The 20,568-nt window shown below is 37.5% G+C and overlaps 1 long non-coding RNA gene across 1 annotated transcript in view; it reads left to right on the top strand.

Annotated features, from left to right (window-relative positions):
• Positions 1-702: 702 nt before the first annotated feature.
• LOC119064979 (uncharacterized) overlaps positions 703-20,568 on the top strand; it is a 31,479-nt gene continuing 11,613 nt past the window's right edge. The window contains exon 1 of the long non-coding RNA XR_008391661.1: positions 703-808. This is a non-coding gene — a long non-coding RNA (uncharacterized LOC119064979). The remainder of the gene's footprint in view (positions 809-20,568) is intronic.

Here is a 20,568-nt window from a genome sequence, read left to right on the forward strand (position 1 = left end):
AGTCCATTGCTCTTTGTTGCAGCCCCCCTTCCATGAAGGCCTCCCAAGTGATCAAGTCTGGCTTAGGTTGCCTCCCCCTGCTGTGAGGGGTCTTACCCATCATTGACTTCCAACCAAGCTCTGGGAGCAGGGAGAGGAACTGAGGCAGCATTTGCTACCTGAGACAAGCTTTGTCTCCTGTGTCTGGCATTCCAAAGGTCATCTCTTGCCCTTAGCCACAAGGGATAGAGATACGATTCCTAAAACTAGGCAGAGCGTTCCACTACACATCTCCCCTTTATCAGTTATAAAATCAGGGTACCTTGACTCAACTGAATTCTGTATAAAGGTAAAAATGAGGCATCAAGCTTTCCCCTCCAAAAAACATTTTTTTTCCTTAACTGAAGTGTGCAGTTCTCGTAGGGCTAAAAGAATAATGATGGTGCTTAAGGTTTGATTTGTATGTATATATCTATTTTTCTCACTCCAAAAAAACATGCAAGATTACTTTAAAGGTTGCCTTTGGCACTCTTCCTCATAGGAAAAACAAAAGCAGCACGCACTAGAAAGTACTAGATTTAAAAGTAGAGAAGAGGCTCTATTATTTGAAACACAGTTCAAGGCAACACAGACAATAAAGCCAGTGGCTGGGGTAAAATTTAACTGACCCTTTCAAGGTTGAAAGAGACCTTCAATCAAACTTTCTCTCTCACCAGAGGAAGAACTCTGCACTGAACTGATTTAACAGTAGAACCTGCTGAAATAGCTCTCACTGGTGAAACATAAGCTAAAATCAAAGCAACAACAATGAAAAGCCACTGCATTTGGGGTAAGTGGGTTTGTTGTGCTGTATTTCTCAGCCCCAAAGATTATCACAGATGTGAGAATTTTTTTTTTAACTAATACAAGTCAGATGGACAAATTGTTTTTTAGAAATGGTGTTATTCCTTACTTCCATTATATTTACTCCTCTCAGCGGACTTCAGACATCACTTACACAATATTCAAATTAAAAGGCTCTATTCTGGGCACAAAAGGTTACTTATGGTTCGTTCTTACCTATTTGCTATCAATGCCACCGACCGTCTTCGGCGCTGCATCTACGAGTAAGTGTTCTAGCTCAGAAAATGAGTTACATCAGCAGAGCATTAGCTTGTGCTTCATGGGAAACGGATTTTTTTTCTCTGAAAATTGAGGATATGATTTTCATCCTAGTTTATCCTAGTCTTTCAGTGGCTCTATTTTGTTTTCGGAGCTCTAGGCTACTTTAGCCACGATCACATCGGACACCCAGAGCTATCACTCTGGGCACGGGCAAGTCGGTGGGTGATTTCAAATGATTCCAGGAGGGGAGGCCAAGCTGTCTTCTTAATTTCAAAATGAAGAACAACACTAATGATAACTTCTACTGATCCGGGCTGGGAGCACGTGTGATTGGTGCTGACTCCCTCACACAGAATTGGTCACAGAAGTCATCATTCTGATCCCTTGTCAAATTGTGGGAAGCAAATCAGAGGACCCTCAGCTCCATGATGAATTCCACACTGAAGTGGAACTATGCAGTTAAGTATTCACAGCGCGAATTCAAACCACAGCAGACAACTGGGCTCATTAATAACCCAAAGGAGTGTTAAGTTAAAAAAAACATGAAAGCAATAAAATATTGTCACCTTCACTAAAATACATAAATATTGGAGTTGATCATAATTTATATGAAAATAATAAGAACTATCAATGAAGCCAAAACATATATTATCTGAATGAATTAAAGTATAAAAGTAATTTTTCAGATAATTCTACAGATGACTATTCTTGCCTGGAATCTGAATTATGGTAAAAGCATTCTCGTATTTTTTTTAATCCTTAATTGTCATGGTTATTTTTATATTTTGCTGAATTTTTTACTTTGATAATGGAGAGCTCTCCCAATTACCAAATTTTCTCAAATAATTTTGTGTGTTTTTAGAAAGCCTATATAAAAGATAGTCTAGGAGATCACCAATCGAACAGTGGTCTGCATTATGAATAAGTATAAATACATCCATTGACTAAATTGCTAAATAAAGGACAATACAAATTCAGAGTGGTTTAGAGTTGTACTGGCTTAAAAAAAGAAGAGAAGAGATTACTCAGAAAAAAATTTTACTTGCCTATTAAAGGATAACTTTTAATGTACTTTTTAAAGAAAAAACTGCTGTTTTTTTGAAGTAGTATCTATGTGATTTTCATGTAAGAGTTTTACCTGACTTTTTAGATATTTTCAACATAAAACATAACAATTTCTACACACATACCCTTTTGTGCATTTATCTTTTGCTTGTGCTTTTGTCTTAAGCCCTGCATCTGTTCCAGGCCCATAAATGAGATCGTTCGATGGCATGAATTTTCTAGTCATCAGACATAAATAATGGACTCGGGTTCACTTAGCATTTCACTCTCCCTGTACAAGGAAACCTATATTCTACTCTAGATTAACGTCTGCTTTCCTATGCTAATAACTACAGCTGTGACCCATCCATCAGATGAGTGGATGTTGTTAACACAGATGTTAACAAAGAAAACAACTATAAAATGAAAATACTGGTGTACAGAAGACATATGTCCCTCAAAGCTAATCATTACTGACGAGCATTTTCGGAGCTTGTTTCAAGTGAAACCATTTAGCAAATACAATTGGAACTATGATAACTCAAACTCTTTCCCAAAAACAAAGGTCAAATGTATTTGACTTAAAATGTTCAGTTTTCTACTTCAATTTATGTGTATAAATATGGCCCAGTGGCATAAGTTTTTCCTTGTGAGAAAAGCATTTTTCCATTTTAGTTGGAAAATACTTTCAAGAGGTTGAGCAATAAGTAGGGTAATTTAAGTAGCATGTAAGGATGGCCATGAAGAAAAATATAATTACTTGAGATCTAGATAAAGCAAAATCTCAAAGGCCTGGTAAAGTTTCTGAAATGACTTTGTTGAATAGATTTACTAGTAGAACTACCACCTCCTTGCCTCATATTATGAACAATTGACTAGACTAGCCTACCCCAAACCTCACCTCAGGAAACCATTTTTAAGATTTATGAGTATATTTTCAGCTCTTCTGATTGCTATTTCAGTTATGATTTGTGTAGTAAATTTTCTAGCAATAGGCAGTAAAATAAAATATCATTTTCAAGCCATTTTCCATCAAAATGCAGAAAGATATAAAGGTGGGATTGAAATAATGATGCATTTTATGGCATTCCCTGACTTGTCTCTCCTCTTGGTCATTCCCCTTGTCCCCCTCTGCCACATGGTTGCATGTCATAGCTTCTCTTGTAGGCACATTATGCTTTTAATATAGCTTACTGCTGAAGCATCTTTGATCTATGTGCCTACTGTATTAATGTTTCATATATTTTCATAGGAAATCAGTGATGCTGATTTTTTTCTAAAGTGATCCAAGGGCTGAGGGCTTAAGGAAATTTATTGTCCAATCTGGTGGTTACAATTAGAGAAGTTTAGAATGTAATAAGGCCGCCCCTATTCTCACTGCATAGGCATAGTATCTAAGTTCATAGAGAAGACACTTTTTTGACAGAGTATTTACGTAATCAAAACAGTAGGACTGAACAAATAGCCCTAATGAATTCCCTCCAGCATGTGTGTGCTCTTGGTGGTAAAGTCATAGAACCACCACTCTGATTTTGTTTAAGCTGATGTGAAACCTCAAATGCTTCTCTGACAGTAGAAAAATCTTTGAAGATTTGGCCAAATAGATAAAACCATGGGAGGTATTCAAATTTTAATCAAATAGCATTATTATGTCTTCAAAAGTATCATGGCCCCCAAAAGATTAAAAGAAATTAAATGAATTCAGAATTCCCTAAATTTTGAAGGTTTTCATAACTTGCAAAGGAGGCCATTTAAATACTAAGAGCCAAGAAATGAGGAGTCCAATTAAATTACATAGCATCGTGGATGGGTAGGTCAGATTCCCATGAGTAACTTCTAGGGTTCCTAGGGAGATTATAAATGGGGCCTCGGGTATTCCATTGCCAAGAAAAAGAGTCCAATGAACATCCTGTCAAATGTCTCTGGTCATTACGCAGTCGTAATCAACCTGGATGATATCCCCAAGTTCCTTGAGATGATACAATTGTTTATTTAGCAAATAAAACTTGTTAAACCCAAGGAAGATGTAAAATAAAGTACAGAAAGGCCTAAGAAAATCAAGCCCAGATATCTTAACATTTTTGTATTTCTTCGTGTTTTGATTTCTATGGTGTTCAAGAGGATTTGTCCTGTTAGAAGAACAGCCTTGTAACTCTAATTGAACATGTGTCACTGAATAATTGATTTCAATGAGTGATTTAAAGTCAGAAAGTATAAGTGAAATGCTAATAAAAAGTACTGGCTATTTAATGAGTCTTACAAATACCATTTTAATAAGTTTAATAAGTGAAGGGATTACTTGACTACTTGAAAGTTGGTCAGTGAGAAAATTAAATTACTTAAAAAGTATACTGGACTACATTAAATGAAAATTTAGCTTAAAATATTTACTGATATTTAGGTTTTAATTAACACCATTCATTAATTAAAGATCTCTTTAAAGTATTACTAAATTCTTGTAGTTTTATAACTACATATATTTATTTTTAGGCTAAAACATGTTTTAAAATGTATAATAATATCTAAGTAATCATTTTATGTGCACACATGCCCATACATGAAAAAAGATCCTCAAAAGCATCTATAAAGTCACATTCAAGACAAACTTTTGAAGAAAGAGGATTTGGATGTTTTTTTCTTAGAAGTATCTATCATGCCTGGACTACATACATAACAAAATGTAAGCAAGAGTTGTTGGAAATCAGCCATTAGATTCTAAAATAAATAAATTGTACAATAAGGTCAATGACAGAAATGAACTAGCTACTTTCTTTTTTATCTTGAATTCAGTCAAATTCAATTGTATGGAGAGACACATCTAAAGGGATCAATGATCTGGTTTGGCTTATAACATTCCTACTTCATTTCACCTAAAATTTAGTTAACATAAATTTTGGAAATAATATGTCTAAATAAAGTCAAAGCCATGTTATCCACTGGGTTTGGAGCAATTAAGTTTGTCACTTAATGGGAGAAAAAGTCAGGCAAATAATCATTAGAAATAATTAAATCAAAGTTTATTTTAACATAAATACACACACAGATTAGTATTCTCCATGTTTGGAAATTCATTACGTAAAATTTCCAGTTTTTAATTTAAATTGTTCTTTAATTTAAAGAGCAAAGCAATCAAACACAGAAAGTGTCAGCTGGTATTCCTTACTCAGTCTTTTCAGTTGTTGCTCATACCTAGACACCATTTCTTGGTGACTCCCTTTAGGGTCTTTCCATCACATTTCAACTTGGTTTTCATAAAAACAAAAACGGATCTTCTACTGTGCTTGATATATAGGTAGATATGTACATGTCAAAATATATAATAAAAAATATACTAAAATATCCTAATGAAATGCTACCTTATTTCCATCCCTTTGCCAACACCATAAATGAATAACTTTGTAACATGTCCAGACTGATTTCTTCCCATTTAAGTCCTTGATTTGTGCAGCAAATCACCAAGACTCAAAGAAGGAAGGGAAAGAAGAGAAAGAGGAAGGAAGGAAGGAAGGAAGGAAGGAAGGAAGGAAGGAAGGAAGGAAGGAAGGAAGGAAGGAAGGAAGGAAGGAAGGAAGGAAGGAAGGAAGGAAGGAAAGACAGACATCATGAGTTTAAGCTCCACTATTGTTTTACCTACGTTGTAATGGACAATATCAAATAGCATATACATAGGAGTGATGTGCTAGTACCAGAAAATACAGGTTGATAAGAGTCAATGCTTAAATTTTCAGGAAGTTTATAAGTCAGTCATTCAACACAGCCAGAATTTAAAATTTAAAGTTTAAATTTAAATTTTTGATTGCACATCAAAAACTTAATTACATAAACTTAAAATTAAATAAATTGCATAAAAAGCGAAGGTAGTAAATACTCAAAACTCATCACTTCCTGAGTGTACTTTATGTCCTATTATCTATGTCCTTGGAGTTATATACATTGTTATGTATTTACCATGGAAATACCCAACTAACATGTCTTCCTAACTCTTCTCAGTGATGTTACACTGGTACCTTGAAATTGGCCATGGTAGAAGTATTATACCATGGAGACCAGAAAATGAAGCAAAACAAGTTGCTGCTTTTGGGGTTCAGGGGTTCAGCAACACAGTTGTTAACCATTTACCAGCATGCCATTGTATATGGGGCATAATATATTACTAAAATATATACTATAAGTATTTTTGTCATGTTCTTAAAGTATTAAAATTTGGTTCTGGACAATGAACCCTCAGTATATTCCTGTAGGTCATTTCTACATGTATTAACCCACTGTACTCAAAAAGAAGAGTACTTAGGCAGGAGTAATGAGAAATCAATATAACACTCTGTCTTCCAGTCCAAACTTGATTCATTGAGTTTTGTTCCATTAATTGTTAAAAATAATTGTCAGCATATATTTTCAGTCACCGGATGAAAGACTGAACAATTTTATATTCCATTTTTATATATTTATATAACATTGATGAATAGAATTGAAAACATTTCTCTAAGAACATATCAAAATAAACACGATTGAAAAATAAGAAATAATAGTCGCCCTTCCTCTCAACCTCAGCTCCCTACCAGTCACTTTATTTCTTAGAAAGATATTTTGTTTATCTTCTCCACTTATACTGGGTCAGCTGGAATAATGGGTGGAGAATTGTGCCTATAAAAATCACAGTTGGTTTGCATAAGAACATGGTTATAGTTGGGAGAAAATTTAAAAATCAGGTGATCTGGAAAAATGCCGTAATGTAATAGACTAGAATTTTGAGAAACACAAAGTAAAGACTTTTGAGAAATAGCTACCACTGTTAGCAACAGCACTAATTAAAAGAGATTTTAGAGATTAATGTCAACAATAAACATTTATTGATTACTAATTATGTAACAGGTACTTTTCTAAGTGGCTTACATATATAAACTCAACTTAGTCTTCCTAAAAAAAAGCCTTTAGGACACTAATATAACCTTAAAAACCTCTGTTTTGTACATGAGAAAACTCTGGAGCATTGAAAATTAGTACATTGCAAAAATCAGTTGAAAAACGGCCATTAGAATTCACGCCCAGGTAGTCCACCTCTTAGCTTTTTCACTTAACCTTGAAACTCTAGATAATATACTTTAAAAAATGTGCTCTCTAATCATGTCAAAAACATTTACAGAAAACATCAACAAAGACACTGAACTTTCCAATACTTTTGAAATTAAGATTTGTGTTTCTATTAATCAAGTTAGCATGTTTAAACTGCCTTCAACGGAGTGCAGTTTTATTCAGATTCTACAAGGAAAATTAAAAGAATCTGAAAACCAATGTCATAATCACTGTGAAACTCAAGGAAAATTACATATAAAATGAACTGTGCTACTTAATGTGCTGTGGCTAAGAAAATTGGACAAAATTTTCATTTCAATGTGAGTTATTTTTTGACAGCTTATAGTTACATCAATTTGCACATCAAAAACCCATACATAGGGTCTCAAACTCTTCTTTTAATAGTGGAATTATAAAAGAAAACCCTTCTAAGCTGAAGATTTAAGAAATATAAATTCAAATTTTATTTAGCTATGAACATTGGGGTGCATAGGTTCTTTTGGATTGGTATCTTAGGATTCTTAGGATATAGTCCCAGCAGTGGAATTGCTGGGTCATAAGGCAGGTCCATTTTTAGTTTTCTTAGAAAATTCCGTACTGTTTTCCATAATGGTTGTACCCAGTCTGCAATCCCACCAACAGTGAACTAAGGTCCCCTTTTCCCCACAACCTCTCCAACATTTGTTGTTTGCTGCTTTGTTTATGATAGCCAACCTGACTGGTGTAAGGTGGTATCTCATTGTGGTTTTAATTTGCATCTCTCTGATGGCTATCGATATTGAGCATCTCTTCATGTGTTTCTGGATCCTCTGTATGTCCTCCTTGGAGAAGTGTCTGTTCAAGTCCTTATCCCATTTTTTAATTGGGTTATTTGTCTTCTTAGAGTGGAGTCGTGTAAGTTCTTTGTATATTTTGGAGATTAAACCCTTGTCTGAGGTATCATTGGCAATTATGTTTTCCCATACAGTTGGTTGTCTTTTTATTTTAATACTATTTTTTTTAGCCATGCAGAAGCTTTTTATTTTGATGAGATCCCATTTGTTTATTCTTTCCTTTATATCCCTTGCTCTAGGGGACATATCAGTAAAAATGTTGCTGCGTGAAATATCTGAGATTTTCCTGCCAATGTTTTCCTCTAGGATTTTAATGGTCTCATGGCTTATATTTAAGTCTTTTATCCACCTTAAATTTATTTTGGTGCATGGTGTAAGTCAGTGCTAAAGTTTCTTTATTTTGCACATAAATGTCCAGTTCTCCCAACACCATTTGTTGAAGAGGCTATCTTTACTCCATTTCATGTTACTGTCCCCTTTGTCAAATATTAAGTGACCGTAGAGAGTTGGGTTGATTTCTGGGCTCTCCGTTCTGTTCCATTGGTCTATGTGCCTGTTTTTGTGCCAGTACCAGGCTGTTTTGATTACAGTGGCCTTGTAATACAGTTTGATATCAGGTATTGTGATTACTCCTACTTTGTTCTTTCTCAAAATAGCAGCTGCTATTTGAGGTCATTTATGGTTCCATATAGATTTTTGAAGTGTTTGTTCTATGTTTGTAAAATATGCCATTGGAACTTTAATAGGTGTAAATTGATTCAATGCAATACCTATTAAAGTACCAATGGCATATTTCACAGACATAGAAGCAACCTAGGTGCCCATCGGTAACTGAATGGATCAAAAAATTGTGGTACATATACACAATAGAATTCTATGCAGCAGAAAGAAAGAAGGAGCTCCTACCCTTTGCAACAGCTTGGATGGAACTGGAAAGCATTATGCTGAGTGAAATAAGCTGGGAGGTGAAAGACAAATACCATATGATCTCACCGTTAACAGGAAGCTAAACAACAAAACAAACAAGCAAGCAAAATAAAAACAATGACACTGAAATCGAGAACAGGGGGGCAGAGACTGGAGGGGAGAGGGGAGGGAATTTCAGGGGAAAAAAATGAAGGATTTACAGGAACTAGCATAAAGGACACATGGACAACTAAGGGGGTGGTGGAAAGGGGAGGGAGGTGGGGACACAGGGGTGGGCTGGGAAGGGAGTAAAAGAAAGAATACTGCAGTTGAAAAATAATTTTTTTAATTAATTAATTAATTAAAAAATTTATTTTGCATTTGGAAAGAACTCTTGAAAATAAAGCCTAACCTTTCTAGGCATACGCTGTCATTGGGAAAACATCCCCTTCATTTGCTTGTGGCCAAAAGTTCAGTCATTGACCTGTACTCAGAAGTTTATGTGCTGGAAATGCTGGAAATTAATGAAGTGCATACTCCATTTAAGTGTTAACAGCAGCGTACCAGGAAAAATCCAACGGAAAATTGAGGGATGAACATGGACTCAAGGAAAAAAAGGTTGAAAATTCTGATTTTGAAATCTTTTCCTTTTCCACTGTCAAACTCCTCAACCCTAAGTCCTTTAAGCTTCTTTCTGTAAAGGGAATGGCATCTCATAAAACTTAAGATGTTAGCAGTTATAAGATACACCACTGGTTCCCACAGAGCTATTCATTTATTTATTTAATTCTTTAATATGTTTTATTGTTTATACTATTACAGTTGCCCCGATTATCCCCCCTCTGCTCTCCTCCTCCCCAGCCTGCCCCGCATTCCCGCAGTCAACCCCCACACTTGTCCACGTCCATGGGTCGTACATATATGTTCTGTTTCTAATCCCTTCACCTTCTTTCAACCAGTCCCCACCGCCATCTCCCCTTCCACAGCTGTCAGTCTGCCCCGAGTTTCTGTGCTTCTGATTCTATTTTGCTCCTTAGCTTATTTTGTTCATTAGATTCCACTTATAAGGGAGATCATATGGTATTTGTCTTTCATTGACTGGCTTATTTCACTTAGCATAAAAGCGTTCTATGACTCAATACCAGAAAGACAAACAAGCCAATTAAAAAATGGGAAAAGGACCTGAATAGACCCTTCTCCAAGGAGGACATACAGATGGTCCACTGATGTATTAAAAAATGTTTAATATCCCTACCTATCAGAGAGATGCAGATTAAAACCACAATGAGATATCACCTCATAGCTGCCAAAATGGCTATCATTAATAAATCAATGAACAAGTGCTGGTCAGAATGTGGAAAAATGGGAACCCTAGTATACTGTTGGTAGGACTGGAGACTGATAAAACCCTCTGTAAAACACTTGGAGTTGCCTCAGAAAATTCAAAATGGAACGACCTTTTGACCCACCAATTCCACTTTTGAGAATATATCCAAAGAATCCCAAAACACAATTCAATAGAATATATGTACCCCTATGTTCATAGCAGTGCTATTTACAATAGCCAAGACGTGGAAACAGCCTAAGTGTCCATCAGTAGATGCCTCATTCACCCACTCAGAACCCCCCAAACTTTTACTATAACCAAGGCTTCGCATGATCTGGACCCCTCTCCCTCTTCCTCTCTCCTGTGCTTTATTGAACCTTGTAAGCTTTCTTTCTTGTGCAAATCAGCAAGCTCCTTCCCTCTTTAGAGCCTTGCATTTCCTGCTTACTGGGGGCGCTGAGTCCTCAGATCTTTTCCTCACTGGCTCCTATTGTCTTTTAATTGTCTTCTCAGATGTCAGTTGCTCATCTAGGACCTCCCTGGCTCCTAACAACCCAAAGTGGACCCAACCCCCAATCACTTAACTGATGACCCTGATTGATTTTCTTCCAAGTCCTTATCATTATTTGAAGTAATTTTACTTCGTGAATTGTTTCTTTCCTTATTTGCTGGGCTATCTCTACCTCCTAGGATATAAGCTCCGTACAGGCAAAGACTATCTACCATTATATTTCCACTGCCTAGACAGTATTCTGGCTTATAGCAGAGGCTCATTAAATATATTTCTAATGAATGAATGAAAGGCAAGCAATTAATTGTTAAACATGTTCATTCTATTATTGCAGTCATTCAAACCACTAGTGATCCTGGTTCCCTAGGCTGGGCTCACACAAATTGGAGTAAAATATGCCCATTTCAGAAAATGGTGATATGTCCAGCATAGCACAGCATGGGGAGATTTTCAGTTAGTTTGATATTTTGCCTATCTAAATTATTACTGTAGGCCTGTAACTTGAGTTATGTTTATGAATGCTTTCTATGAGCCATTGTTGAATATATATATTTATAAATATATATATTTACATGACATTATTTACATAAAATATAAAACATCATTTTTTCCTTCTATTAACTCTAAGAAGATTAATTGATTTTCCACCATCTTATATCTAAAATGCAATGTCACTGGACTTGAATCCAAATTCCTCAAAGCACACACCTGAAGAAATTATATAGTTGTGTAATTTACATTCAAATGATTTTAACCTTCTTTCAATGATTCAAATACAATTCTGAAAGTATTGCTGTTCCATAGCACAATTTGAAAAATAGTTATCTGAGTTCTGTGGGTTTTAAAGAACATGGCAATAGAAGACTTTACTGTGTCTGTATATTGGAAAAGTTATCTTCTCTGGAGGATAAAACCCTTCAAGTTGGGGCCTCCAGCTTTATTTACTGTTATGCTTATAGAAGGCATAAATAAAGAAAATCTCATGAAAATAACCTGCTTTTCAAGGCTACGATTTTACTAAAGAGACCAAAAATCTACCCTTTCTTCCATCCATGGCCTGAAGGGGAAGATGTTTTCAGTAAGAATTCAAAATGTTCCAGGATAATATTTACAAGAATATTAACCTTGCTGTAGTGACCATCAAGATTAATCATCAGACCACAATAATTTGTATGTAACTGATTAAAACTATTTAAAAAAAAAACAGTGCATTGAAATCAAATGGGTGTTTGACAAGTCTTGAATAGACCAACAAGGAGACTGGGCTGAAAGCCCCAAACTCTCTCATGGGCAATTTGTGTGCCTCTTAAAAGACTGCCCTGCTACTTGGGGGACAAATAACATTTCTTTTGGCTTACTGTCTCACTTCTTTATTATGTCGCAAAAACATGTAAGTTTCCTCAAAAACAACATTCACAGACAAAAAAGTAAAATTTTAAATCTAAAAGCTGTCTTGAGGTTTTATTTTCCACTCTTTCCGTCAAGACCTCTCGCACGCAGTGTCATCCTTAGTGGGTTTCCCATTGTGAGTGTGTGATGACCTTTTCAGTGTAACTAGACCCAGTAACACCAACAGCTAAATTCTAAAGTGTGATTGTAAATGACTTTTCACATGCCAAAGTGTTTTGGTTTTTTTTTTGTAATTGTCAAATTCTTCTTTAATTGCTTGCTTTACACAATGGCTGGAATAAACCCCCCAGAGCACAATTTTTAAAAGCCATTTCAAAAACCATTACCTAAAGTTACTTTAAAATAAAGCGTTTTTTAAGTATAAATACTGCAATACATGCTAAGCATAGAAAATTTAGCACTGCAGAATAATGATTCAAAACATTTGTGTCTCTCTTCAGATTTCCTTAAGGAATCTTGTAATGGCAAAAAATAAAGGTTAATCTCCTGAATAACACACAAGAAAGAAGTCTAAGCAATCCATGGAGTAGCCCCCCGGCCACACAGAAATCATCACACTCGTGATTATAACCGTAGAGAAAAAGTTTTGCATTTGAAAATCTTCCTAATGGCTGTTCCAATCTCATTACACAGCACTCCCACCATGGCCCTGCCAGTGTGTGGGACTTCAGTGATTTTTCAATAATTCAGTTTCACTAGCTCTCCGTTTCCCTATTTCTGAGTCTCCCTCCAGGCCAGCACACGTTGAAGGGAAGCTCTCTGCACTGGAGAGGCAGCTGCACTGATGGGGACCAGGAGGTCAGCCTCCCCGGGGTTCAGTTGGGTCCTAGCCGAGGGAGGGCTGGAGTTGAACCCGCACCACCACCCTTCCCCCATAAACTGAGCTGTGTCTTTACCAGTGAACAAAGACTTGGAGCCTCCACTCCTAAATTTGCTCCATAAGGAGTGTACTATCGACATTTCTTACTGCATTTAATCCTCCTAATATTCCCACCTGGTAGGTTCCTCTTTAATTCTCAAGGTACAAGTAGAAGATGCTGAGGCACAAACGGCCAGTGAGTCCCCCACAAGGGTTTGACTGAAAGCCTCTTTGGTTGCAGGTTATTCTACTGATTATATTTCCATAGAACTGAGAGATTTACCAGTGAGTGAATAGAGCTGAGGCAATGATTCTCAGTTGTTTAATGAATAAATAATGGAATATGTGTGTATGTGTATAATATATTGAGAGAGAGAATATATGTACCTATAATGATACTGATGATTTGGGTAGAAAATACCAGGTTTTAAGAATGCATGGAAGAAAAAGCTAAAAATTTAAAAGCACCAAGATTAATGCTATGATTGCTTATTCAGAAAATAGGCCTTTTTTCCTGTAAATTTCCATACACAGAATCACCTCTCCATAAGTATTTAGATTATCTCCATTACATTAAGAGCAATTAGTTGCTTTCTATTTCAATTTATTCTCTCTTAAATGTGGCCAGTTTTTTTCTAATAGAATAAACTCATGCTTCACTGATCCTATTAACTTGAAAAAGTTTAAGTTGATGAGTTAATAACAAGGAGGAAATGAAAAGACTGAGAACTTGAACTTTATCCTCAGATATCCTGGATTCAAATCAACTGCACCTCAGTTTTCTCTCCCGTAAAATGGAAATTGAAGATTAAGTGAGAAGATACAAATGAAGCACCTAAAACATCCGATAAACATTAAATTATAGCTTTTACATCAAAACAACAGTAATCATTTGAATGTTTTAGATGGTAAAACTGCTTCTACTATCAATAATTTATACTAGATCTGCATGGGATTATTTAATCAGTTCTCCAGCAAATAATGAATGTATTGATTGCCAGTCTGCCTAAATCTTCAAATACTAAGGCTTTCTTAAATATGAATGATACTGTATGAGTATAAATATCTCATGCTTCTTTTTTTTTTTTTGAAAAAATTCATTTACTGATTTTTAGACAGAGGGGAAGGGAGGGCGAAAGAGAAGTAACAATGTATGGTTGCCCCTTGCACACCCGCAACTGGTGACCTGGCCTGCAACCCAGGCATGTGCCCTGACTGGGAATTAAACCACTGACCCTCTGGTTTGCAGGCTGGCACTCAATCCACTGAGCCACACCAACCAAGGTAAATATCTCATGCTTCCTGGTCTTTAAACCACATTTCAAACCACTCATGAATCTTCTTATTTAGTCATTTGGAAGTATGAAGTCAGCATAACTCAGATGAACAATATCCTTAATGTTACATCATAAAAGATTTACAGATAGCAGAATCATGAGTTTGGCTTCGTTGGAAATTTGAAAAGAATAAGACTTATGGGTTCAGCATTTTACCTGTGAAATCTTGGCTTTGAAAAGATTAAGGATGATGTTGTTCAACAAGTAATGCCCAGGATTCCAATAGAAAAATTGTACTGTGTCAACAGCAGCCCCACGCAGCAGGCAGCATCTAGCCATTCAGAGCAAAGGGCTCCAGGCTGCTTCTTTATGACCCCAGGGTCTTAACTGCCTGAAAGGGCCCACAGGGCCGATGACCAGGCACAGCAAGGGATGAACTTGGGGCAGATTCCACCCGCCCCCAGGACCTGGGTGACGGGCGGAGGTTGGTGTTGCTGGCGCCGCTCGGCTGCATTTGCTTACGTGCAGCTAGCACTGTGTCCTAGGGTAGGAGACTTGCGCTTAAAGTCTTGTGACGTGGGTGCTCATTGATCTGCACGATCACCTCAAACACGTGAGGAAAGTCGGGTTTGTTCTCAGTGACGCTGTCCGTAACGGAGGCGTTCCTTCAGGTGACCGCAGGACTTTCAGAGATAGCAAGTGGGATGGCATGATGTAGGGTCTGTGAGGATGGCGACTGTGGCTCCTTTATCTCCTTTATCAATACCTAGAATGGGGCATAGACAAGTGCTCAGTAAATACTTTCATGAAGAAATGAGTCAGGCAAAGCCTTAAAGTGAGTAACTAAGGCAGGAAAAGGACAAGAATACTCAGTACAGGAGGAAAGGAAGGAAGAACTAGGAACCGATTATGTCAGCATAACAACGTGGTGCCAACAGGCATAAGAAAGTAAATGTTCAACTAACTCAGCACACATTCCCTGGTCCCTGTTTTGTGTTAGAGTCTATATTCCACATTTCAGGCACCTTTGGTTAGCTCCTACAATTTTCCATATGTCAAAAGCACCTATGCGTGCTAGGGTTGGAAGAGACTCTGGAAAAAAGTGCTTTAAATGCTTTCAAGTATTTTCAGAGAACGTACTGTTAAGAAAGAAGATATTGTGCAAGAAACCAAAATGGCATGGCTACAGGGTATTCCACCGGAGCTCTGTACAAAATGTTCTGAGAAAACCCTCCAGCGTTTGGGAGGGGCCATGGAAGAAGCAGCATCTCTGAGCGTGATGAGGTGAAGAGAGGCTTTCTCTGAGGAGCCCAGAATGCAGGTTGTCTCTCTCCTTCCCCACTGTTGTTGCGAAGGCTGTGCCCCATACCAAGGAACACAGCCGAGGGCTCCATGAACACTCCGCTTCTTTCTCTGGGCAGGCAACCACAGGATGACATCAGCCTGAAGTAGGGATGTATGTTTGAAATCATTGTTCCTCACATAGAGAAAGGATGGCATTTGGGGGATCTTATTTACCTGGAGGAGGCCCTCTTGTTAATCCATCTTCCCAAAGGGACATCTTTATTCTAATTTGCAATGATACCATTGAGTGACACACCGTGAATTATAAACGTTTCTTGCCAAGCGAGTTTCAATTTCCTTCCCTTTTCTCAACTTTCTCTCCCATTATTATAAAGCAAGAGGATGCATACTTCAGTGCCGGGGTGGGGTACAGAAGCTCTAATCCTAGCTCTCATAGACACAGTAAGTAGCCTCCCTTTAACTATCTTTCCTACCTACTCTCTGCACTCGAGAGAGAATAATGGCTCCCACCCCAAAGATGCCCATACTCTAGTCTCCAGAATGAGTGAATATGTTCCGTTATGGAACAATCAGAAATCATCGTTGCAAATGTAAGTAGTGTTGCTAATTAGCTGACCTTAAAATAGAGAGAGTATCCTGGAATATCCAGGCAAGTCCCATGTAATTAGAAGTTTCCTTACAAGTGGAAGAGGGAGGCCAGGGAAGAGGTCACAGTGATGACATGCCAGAAGGACTGAGCACCAGGTGTGTTCTCTGGAGGAAGGGGCCGCAAGCCGCGGACTGTAGGCAGCTTCTAGAAGCTGGGAACGAGTTGATGGTAGATTCTCCCCCAGAGCCTCCAGAAGGAAAGCAGCCATGCCGAGCTCTTGATGGCTCAGTGAGATCCGTGTCGAATCTATAAAACCCTGAAATAATAAAGATGTTGTTTTAAGCCACTACATCTGTGGCACTTTAGAACTGCTGCAATTGGGGATGAACACACGCTCTCTCTCACGGTCCACAGACCTCTCTGTTTTGACTCTTTCTGTTTCCAGAATGCTTCCTTTTCTTGTTCCTGTACTTCTTTTCTTTCCTCCATAATCTCTTTTGTTAATATATCTTTGTTATCACTAAAAATAGTTTCTCCCCCAAGCTACTAGGTTAGTTCTCTTTTTTCATGCTACAGGAATCACAAATATGCTGAACATGGCCAGATTCAGCTAGTAAGATGTTCTTCTTCATCTTCTTCTTTTTTTTTTTTTGATCCTATGCAGTTTCCCATGAGCCAAATTCATATGGATTTAGGGAGATGTATGCCTTCTAGTTTTCCCCATAATTCACACTATTCTGTACTGTATTTCACATAGCTCTCTTCCATGATTTACATGATTTGTTTTGTTTTTAAAGGTTTTGAGTTGAAGATTCCTCTCCTCAAATATAGATATGTGTTGAGATGTTATATTAAAAAACAATTCTTGGCTCAAACAGGTTTAGGAAATGGCAGGTTAGACAAGGTAGTTAGACCACCAACTAAGGTGGGTGGTTATAAGTCAGGAATTGACAGCTTCGATGATGCTAATTATCCTGTATCTAGGTACATATGTCTATATAGAGTTGTATATAGCACATAGCTGCACATGGCATTCACCACTCCAATCTGATGTCCCAATGGAATGAGTAGAACATCTTATAGGTGAAGTGTTCCGAATATATACATTGATACATACTTTCAATACACTCTTTTCATCTGGTCCCATTACTAAACACTTACCCGTATCTTGAAGACTTCCCAAAGCTATAAACATAGTAAATCAAACACATATAAAGCATGTACCACATGTCACCTGCCATTCTAAGCACGTTCACGTATCTAAGCTGGTTCACAGCCTTGACAGAATAGGCACTATTCCTATTCTTATTTTACAGGTGAAGAAACTGAGACCCTGGGAACTTTTCATGTGTTCAGTGTCATAGGACTAGAAGGTGGCAAAGCTGGGATTTGACCTTTATTTCTAGCACTCACCCTGCTCTAGAGCTTGAGTGGTGAGATTAACATAAGAAAACACTTTATACCAGAAGTAGCTGAGAAATAATAAGGCATTGTACACCGGGTTGAATTCACTGCTCCTAGAGATGTTCAAGAAGAAGTAGGACTTTCTTGTAAGGAATTTTTATGAAGGGCACAAGTATTGAAGACATCTAATCCAACCATGTGGTCTTTCCAAATATGAGATTCTAAAAGGATAAGAGAATCTCCATGGCTGGTGAAGTAACACGAGCAAGGATGAGAAATGCTGTTTGCGGGTAGACCAGCCTGCCAGCTATCAGGACAAATTCATGGAGAAGAACAGTGCTAGTCCTGCTGCACAGGTAGGCTGGAGGGAACTGGTGGGAGGCCTTGAACTTCAGGAAATTGGGGTGATCTTAATCCTTTAATTAATGGGGAGCCCTGAAAAGTGCCTTATCAGGAAATTTATAAAGTGGAATATACATATATATATGGAGTGTGTATATATATATATATATATATATATATATATATATATATATTAGGAGTGGACTATATATATATTAGGAGTGTGTGTGTGTGTGTATACTGTCCTAAAAGACAGTAGTCTGTTTCCATTCTTGTCCTTTGGGATTTTTTTCATCTCAGGATAAAAAGGTACACAAATCTGGGCAATCCTCCCAAGATACAATATGCCATAACACACGTATGACAAAGACCACGCCCCCATTAAAGTGAGGGGGCTGTCAAAGGATGGGGAGCAGGGAACTGTGAAAAACAAAGCGATAAAAGAAAATTTGAGCTTTTTCTTCAAGTGTTTCAGACACACAGCCTCCCGCCTCGTCCCAGGCCACCTATATATATATATGGTGATTCGAAGGGAATTAATCAGACAATAATCTTGATCCGTCAATGACTCAGGTCAGGCCTTTTGCATCTTCTCTTCCTCCCCCTTTCCACTAGGTGGCGCCAGAACTCAAAATCAGGCCCCTTGCAAAAGCTGCCTCTGCTCTAAGCCTTTATTGGAGGATGGCCCGTATAAAGAAAGATATTCGTTGCGACGTGAGCATATCAAAAACTATTTTCACTGCTAATTCCTAATCTGCCTCTTCATTCACACTGGGGTATTTCTTCAGTAGCTAACAATTTTCAGCTTCACTGACCAGAACGTTCTGAAGAAAAGCTTCTGGGGACCCAGCCAGCAGAGTACTGTTGTAGACCAATGCATTAAACACATCCTGCAGAAACTGGACTGGCCAGCTGCAAATTGATACAGTGGAATTTATTCAACTCTCGATGACTGGAATAAGGGGGAAATGGTTCGAATTCACAAGACAGGGAAGATTGTAAGGTGTCTGGTTGAATTACTTTGGACACTTAACTCTAGCTGTAGTGCGGAAGGGGTTAAAACCTGAGCTAATTCTTCAGGAAAGAAATATGAGAGCCCGCGTCTTGTCCCCTCCTTCGTTTCTGAATGCCTTTTCTCTCCACAAAGGAGTTTACAAGAAGACGGCTCCTCCTTTACATATTTCCTGATTGAAACTTCTTTTCTTAGTGCCGCAGCTCTGGTTTTGTTCTGTCTTGTAAAATAGGCTTTCAATTTGTTGAAAAGTGAGTGTTCTCACCAATCTACATAAAAGGCAATCATTTCTGGTCACATGGAAATATATATGTAGTGAAAAAAGTACGCATTAGCCCAGATTTTCATTTTAAACACCTAAGACTAATTCATATGATTCTAAGAATCAAAAGGCCAATGGCATAATGCTATCGTCCAAATCACAGGTGAGTGAGTACAAGGCAGTCTTCCCGAAATCCTTCAAACTGAAATTTGAGAAGGAAACACCAACTTAGTGAACCTGTCACAAAGGAGGTATTGTTTAAAGACAAATAGGCTTTTGTCTGAACGCTGGAGTCTCAATTTTTCTCTGATTCTAAGGAAAATGAAAAGATGTATGTACTCTACTTAATTTTGTTTACTTGAAATTTTTATGCTTTAGTTTTTCTAAATCTGCCTCTTCTAAAATGGTAACTAGAAGGGAGAGGTTAAAATAGATGAAAGACTTATGGACTTGGATAAATAATTAATGGCCTGGAGTAATTAGCTGGAAGATGTTTAAACATTAATCTGTCTGAGTCATCACAAGCATTTGAGCCTACTCACAAAATCTTGTACCAATTATGAGTGTATATGTGTCTATGGTTTGTCAAAATGGAAATGAATACATGATGAGAATCAGCACTTTGAAAAATTAAAATATGGAACAAGTCTAGGCAGTCCACTCTTTGTTTGTTAAAGATAAGTGGAATTTTACATTTCTTTATTTTACTTAATAAAATAAAAAGTTGTATAAATTCCACCTGTATGTGCAGCCAAAGTCAAACTTGGTTAGGGAGGCAAATGAGTTGGATAGTCCTGTCTTCCTTTAAGGACTTCCTCCAGGAGAGGGAAAAAGCAAAAACAAAAACAGCTCATTATTAAACTATCTGGTGAACAATTAGAGGGATCTTTCAGAGGTTTTAAGGGGGAAAAATGTCCTTTAACATAATGCTCAGTTTTCCAATTTACGTCTGTGTTCTTTAATGTGGTGTTTTCCAATACGATTTTATTACAGGCTTTAAATTATACTTTCACAGCAAAGGTCTGTCTTTAAACTTTTAGGTCAGAATTGTTCAGATCTTTTCACACTGAATCAATCAGGTTTAAAGCTGGCAAAAATCCTTGGCAGCCTTGTAAATCTTTCAAAAGATGTTATCCAATTACCCTTCCTGGGCCACAGGATTCCACAGCGTGACTATTTCCTCCTCTATGAGGAATTAAGTGCTTGTGAGAGGTTAGAAACCAATGGAGTTGAAAAGTAAGGTCCTACCGTTTCCTCCACTTCACACGGCACAGACGTCCTGCAGCTACTGAAGTATCGCGGGATCCGCCGCAGACATTCAGACCTGAACG

This window comes from Artibeus jamaicensis, unplaced genomic scaffold (genome assembly GCF_021234435.1).
Source record: "Artibeus jamaicensis isolate MK-2021 breed Jamaican fruit bat unplaced genomic scaffold, CSHL_Jam_final contig_415, whole genome shotgun sequence".
NCBI lineage: Eukaryota > Metazoa > Chordata > Mammalia > Chiroptera > Phyllostomidae > Artibeus > Artibeus jamaicensis.